The following is a 7,549-nucleotide window of genomic DNA, read 5'->3' as shown; positions in this document are numbered from 1 at the left end:
CCTTGTTTGAATAAACGAAAAAAAAAGAAAATATAAAAAATCGAGTGTAATAAAATACAAATTAAAAAAAAAATATTAAAGTTTTTCCCACAACCACACAAAATATTAGCACCAGTTGTCAGTGTACGAAAAGATTTTTTTTTTTTAAAATTGCGATTTCATCCTAGATGTATTTGATTCCGCATCAAAAGCATTTTACATTTTGTTACTATACTCGTACAAATCTTGTATTTGTATAATGCTGAGAAATAAACGTCAGGCATATAAACATTAAGATATATACATAATCTTGTGTAATTTCACATTTTGAGTCATTTAAGCCAATTCTGTCCGCCCGTCCGACTTAGCGATAAATCAAAAAATGATTGAACTATTTAAAGTAGATGTGACCAAGGCAATGGTTAGGGTAACTGCTAACAACATCAAAAATTATTTGATCACATCTTAAAAAATTTTGATGCTAACTGGTACTGTAATTTTACAAAAACAGACGTAGTATTTTTAGTTAGTTTCTAAAATTTCATAAGTCATCATTTCAAAAAATATTCAAGTAGTACTACTAGAACTATATATGAATAAGTAAACAATCGACAAGACGGATTAGTGTGGCAGTTACCATACTACCTCTAAAATAACTCATTTTTATAGAAGTATCACAGAGTTGAAAGGGTCAACTCCACTCATTCTAGTTTTTTCAGATGATATAAAAACCCCATATGCTGTAATTTTAAATATAAAGTTTTAATTCACAGCAAATTTCAGTTGTACGTAAATTAAGATGCAAAGCAGTTGAGCCATACAAAAAATAGTGTCAGATGTACTCGGTTTTAGTGAAATTTAAGATTAAAAAATATTTTTTTTTTATTTCACTTTCAAGAGATCAATATCGAATTGCATAATTCAACAAAATAAAGAAATCTACTCACAGACAATCATTGATACACAGCTATAATTAGATATACGTAATTATTTATAGATACTAATAGTTATATATGTACATAAATTACCTATACATACATACAAATAGTACAAGGAACTTTATTATGATCGTCTCACATCATACAGCAAAACATATTCAATTGATACGGCATGATTAATTAAATTAAAAGTAGCGAAATATCTTGGTTTTGAACATCAACAAAATTATTGTAAATTTAATTAATATTGAAGTTGTATTGGAATGAGCTTACGAATTATTTAATAAAAAATTTAGCCTTTAATTCAAAACCAAAATCGATTCTAATAATTTGGTGGTAATCATTGAAGATTCGAACATGGTAATGCAACATAGTGATTGAACAAGAAAAAATATTTTCAATCAAACTATTTTTATTTATTTTAGAACAACGCACCGAATATAAAAATATCTTTTTTAAATGAAGATGCTAAAAAAATTCTGAACTCATTATTGAGAAATAAAATCTGAATTTACAATGACAAACTTATATTGAGTAGGTACTTTCTAAATCTCTCGAAAAAAAAAAATATTCTGTTTATTTATCTTAGTAAAATTTTATTATAGAAGTGTGTTACACCACATTTCACATTATTACCACACGTGTAGTTAAGCGTAATTTATTTTAATTTATATTAATGACCAAACTTATCACATAATATACATAATTATTTAAAAAACAAAATTTATTTTAACATCAGTGCTTGTAAAATCATTAAAAAATATATGAAATAGTGTTGCCAATTTATGATTTCACATGAGTGTATTTTTTTAACTTAACGTTGCTATATCGATATGTTGCTATATGTATAGATTCAAGAATATGCCGTCATTGTAGATCTTCAATTTTTAAAATTGAATTTATTTTATTAATTTCTTGATTCGATAAATTTGGTCAGAAATATTCTACAAGTGCTTAATTAAGTGGAATAACTTTAATTGAATAACCTTCACTAAATATAATCAAAAGAAGTGCACGAAAACATTGCTAACGCAAGTATTGTTGAGGTAGCATTTATAAATAAATATGGTGAATAATGCATATTTTTATTTCAAATTAGGACAAAGATTAAATTCGAATTTAATAAACATTTTCTGTCTTCCCATTTTGTTTGATATTATTATCTATGCAGACCTAATTAAATTTAACAAAAATGTTGCATTTTGTATATAATCAATGTCAATGTTTTATTTTTTATATACTTACGTAATTTTTATGTGTATAATATAATTCTCAGTAATAAGTTCGCAATACTTCAAAAACTTTTATATCCCATGCATTACATGAATAGTATAATAAGAATTTTGACACAAAATTGCAAAGTTTAAGACCATAAATATTATAAATTTTATATTTTATTAGGAAAAGCAGTGCAATTTCTATTACGCTAATTGTAAAATCTTAGAAACTCATATTTACCTAATGGTTAGGCATTAAACTTAATATATTTCAAATGTTTCGAATTAAATATAATTGATTGTATACACGAAACTAGACTGTAAGAGAAAATTTTAATTTCATAGTATATAAAAAATAATCTGGTAACACTGTCTAATATTTTTGGTACACGTAGCATAATAAAATAGAGAGTATATAAATAAACCAGACATTATTTTATCACTGACATTAAAAAAACAAACCTTTCCCTTTTTCTTTCATTTACTATTTGCACATGTGCGTAAAACTATTAAAAAAGGGATGGTCTGCCATTCTATATTATTGTCTATTAGATTTGATCCTAATGGCATTTTTTATTATTTGTTTTTAATTTTATCTCTTCACTTTTGATCCTCATATTGAACTACAAATATTGAAAATATATTATTATGGTTTTACAAAATACATAAATAGCTATGTATGTAAGCATTTTTTAAAATGTGTTAAAAATATCTGGTTTTGATGTTTACATATTGAACTAAATTTCTTTTTACATTATGTAAACGTGATATTTATGTACATATTAAGTATAATAAATATTGAAATGGAATCTTCCAAAAGGACGATTCAATATACTCTTATATTAAACATATTTATTTAAGCTTCCCATATTTAAAGTAACTATATACTTGTTTCATATTATTTGACCATATGGAATTTTTCCCTTTCTACAAGTTTGGTATTATAAAAGATAAATACAAAAATAACTATAAATAATATCATGCAGATATATTGGTAATAAGATCTTAAAACATTATCCCGCTGTTGTTTTATTTCGAAAGATAACTATAGCGCTCCATTTAAGAGCCCATAACATTCTAAATGTTTGGATCTGTAACAATTTTAATCTACACAAAACCACTCCAATCTGCACAAAGAAGAATGTAGCTGAAAGGAACATGTTCGGCAGATAACTTAATATTTTCATATTAAAAATGAACCTTAAATTGTCAATGTTTATAGTTTTCTAAAAGGAACGCAGATAATGATGAGGTTTGAATTAATGTTAATGAATTTTTGAGTTTAATCTAAGATGAAATATAATATAAATTTTAAATTTTTCAAGTGGAAAGATTTCTTAATATCAAATGATGTCAATTTTTTTTATCTTTTTTAGAGAGTTTTGATAAATGCATTAAAATTATCCACCCTCTTGCGAGAATGTGTAAAAAAAAAGAATAATATAATTTAAGAAACACTTGCAATTTTAAATAGAGTCATCTGGACATATTATCCTATTTTTAATTTTTCATCTTTTTTCAATATCATTAATCTAATTTTGGTTCATTATTGGTTTGAGTTTCAATTTTTTTATATGTATGTATATAAATTAATTTTTCTTTTTTTGGAGATCATACTTGTCATTCATTATGTTTGGTTCGTTAGAGGATGTTTTCACCAACAGTAACGATACTGCATCTGATGCAAATGTAATAGAAGGCATTAGCATTTTGTAAGAGAAAATATAAAACGGAGGTTTTCAAAATTTCCTTAGAAGAACTCTATAGTTTCCATTTTTTTCAAATTTTTATTAAAGTATGTGATTAGCATGTATACGTGTATCTATATGTATATAGAAACCAAAAATACCTAAAACTTCTGACGCCATTAATTCATAGCTCAGGTTATGGGTTGTAATTACTAAATTGTGTATTAATGTAGTATAATTGCAGTTTTCAAGGCATGGTATAGTTATATTGTCGTTTCATTTGAGATAATTTTTTCAATTCAAAAAATGTTCCAAGAACCACTCAACTTGAAAATTTCATTCCGCTCGTCATTTTATATCGGCATTATAAAATAAACTTCATTATTAATTTGGCTACAGATTTTCTAAATTCACTTTGTAAAGAAAAATTGTAAATTTTTTTCAACGAATACAGGACGTCTTCCTTTTCGAAAAGTTTTCTTTTAAGTGCTTATTGTTAGATACTTCTGGTATAATTTACCATTAAATTAGAAGTACCTAAAGAAATTAATAAATTAAAGTCAAATGAGGGTATTTAAAAATTTGAAATTTAGAAAATTTTTTTTGCAATTCGAGAAAATTCCAAATGTCATGTAGTCCAAATGTCAATTCACGTAGTTGGCGTCAATGTGTTAAGTACATTAAGTAGCATCTATTTTTTATTAAAAGAAAATTCATGAGACTATAGCGGTATGAATTGAGTTCGTAAATGAAATTTTTGAATTAGTGTTTTTAATAATTATTAAATTGATAAAATTAAAATTGCTGCAGTTCTATACTAAAAATTCCGTTTTTAAATTTAAAGATGCGAGTTTCTGAGTTGCAACATTATTGCTGCATTATGGAATTCAAAAAAAAATTATTGTATATTTTTGTAGTAATTCTAGAGAAAAATTTTTTGTGAAATATATTCCATCGATTAAAAAATACTTTGGCAACAAAATTCGCAATGGCAGCTCGTATAATTTTAAGTAAAAATTAATAAACCATTTAGGCTGATTTAGTTACAAAAAAAAATCAACAAATAGAAGGGGAATTATTCCCTCTGCCTTATTTTGTAATTTGAACCACCCACCTATTCAAGAGTAAAAATATAAAATAATTTTTTACATTTTTTTTTGTTTGTGGAACAGCCATCTGTTATAAAGATTCACTTTAAACATTGCAAACATATACGCATACAACAATATTGTACATTTCGATTTATCCATCCATCAAACAATCGAAAGATCGATCCATCCATACATCCATCCATCCATCCATCCATGCGTCTATATTCTACATAATCATAAATATTTGTTTATTCATCTTAAATTTCTATGTATATATAGGTATGTATGTATGTATATATAAACACAAATAAGAGTATTCTGTTTAAAATTTCAGTGTTATGTTTAAGTACTGTTTCAGTTTTTTTTTCTCTTTTGTTACTAAAATGCTGACTGAAAAGAAATTTGAAGAGTTTGGATAAATAATTTGAGTTCGTGTCTGAAATTGATTGTCATGTGATGGATTTTTTGTTGTTCTTGTTCTGTTAATTCTGCTTTTGGGATTTTTTTCCTCTTAAATGATGACCTTATGTCTCATATACTTATTTATGCTATGAAAAATGTTAGTTTACCATTTTATAATAATATTAAAAAACAAACCTCAAAAATTTAAATAAAATGCATCCTATTTTTTTAAAATTTCATATTGAAAAAAAACTACAATCAAACTAGCTATGTTCATTTACAATAGATGGCAAATCGGCATGCAACAAAAAAATTGTCGCATATCGAACAAACTCAATTAACTACAAACCTTAGCGTTTTAATTACCTCAAGAGTATTGTATTGTTCATTGCGCCACTATTCATTTATTAGAAAGATTTTTTTTTTTTAATCAACGTCATTGTTGAGAGCCAAGCGAAGTGAGTATTACCATTTCTAATACAAAAATTTGTGAATAAGTAGGATGCATCAACCAGCTACCGATTTAGATATCAACTAGCTAGATAAAATTAAGAAAGTTAAATTTGTTTGGATAGAATTCACCAAAGGCTCAAACTAACTATCATGCTATGTTCATTTATTGTCAGTAGCAAACCGGCATACAACACCATTGTTTTATTAATAAGATATTTTTTTATATAAGTGAAGACAACACAAATTTAGTAGCCCCGGATATTACGATCAATACGGGTCTTAATGATGTTAAATATTTCTGGTTCGTACAGTTCCCCTAAAAAACCACTTGTACATTTCATTTATGATTCTCTTTTAAAATAAAAATAATTAATGATCGTGTGACAAAGACCTCCATTGACTATAATTCAAACTTCGACCTAATTTCGAAGTTTATTCGAAACTACTATAGACATAATTTGTCAAAACAAAAATAAATTTTATTGCTGAGTGTTCTGGAATACAAGCTACTCGAATCAACAATTGATTTTCAAAGAACACTTAAGTAGTTTCGTTTCTGCTCATTCTGTCTAATCTGCATGTGTGTATGTTCATATATCCCAATTCTCTTCTAATTATAAGTTTTGCATAATTCTATACAATGCATAATAAAACAATAATTTAATATTAACAAATTTCTTATTAATAATTTGAAAAATATTTATCACATGTTTGCGCAGCTCAAATTTTTAATTGCAAATCGAGAGCGCATAAAAATAAAAAATTTCGAAACTTTTATACGGACTTCATAACAGAACAAATTCAATATTTTTAATGAAACTAAATACCAACTATTTTTTTGTAATGTTCAATCATCCATGGTTCAATTCATAGCTTAATGCCTCAGATTATAGTGACAACAACTAAAATTTTTTTAACAAAATTCTATGTAGGAGAAGTACACAAGTATACAATTACATAAGTACATACTAACTTAAAAAAAATAAATTTTTGTTTTTTTTTTTACTTGCTTCATAAGTACTCAAAATAAACTCCATAAGTAATGAACACAAATTTATGTTTTGTACATGAAAAATAAATTTATTATGTTACATTATTCACTAAGTAGTTTTAATTAAAAAGTAATTATAATTATTACGCTAAATTTAATTTCAATTAAAATTTACAGTCGCATACAGCATATTGAATTAAATTATAGCAATTTAAAATTTTTGCTTGTAGGGTAAAAATGTTTGTAGTTATGTATTCTCATACTATGTACACACTTATTTTGTTAATACTTTAAAAGTTGTATCTTGAGAACTAAATATTGAAAGCTGCAAATTTCATTCCATAATTTTAGCTTCTACATTGTGTACATGCGTAATTTATTACAGCGCAAATGTTTAGAAACATTTTATGTCATAAGATTTTGTAAAAAGTTGCAATGTTGAAAATTGTACTTAACATATTTCACTTAAGATATTCATACATACATACATATGTATGAATTATATAACAAAAATTTTTTATGTTTTGGCGAACATTGTGATTATCTTTGCAAACTAACATAAAAGGAATAGGTGAAATAATATTGCTTTTGAATAATTCGACGTGTCAGTCGCCTAAGATTTTCTTATCTAAAATTAGGTCAAGTGAGTCAAGTTCAAATAGATAATACTAAAATGTTTTATTATCATATTATATATGTACATAAATATATGTATGCATACATTGTATACAATATTATGTGTTTTTATGCATGTACATCAATACCTACTTATTAAATATTACTAATGAAA

The sequence above is a fragment of the Condylostylus longicornis genome, unplaced genomic scaffold, assembly GCF_029603195.1.
Source record: "Condylostylus longicornis isolate FDR11 unplaced genomic scaffold, ASM2960319v2 ptg000004l, whole genome shotgun sequence".
NCBI lineage: Eukaryota > Metazoa > Arthropoda > Insecta > Diptera > Dolichopodidae > Condylostylus > Condylostylus longicornis.
This window is presented reverse-complemented; position numbering follows the sequence as displayed.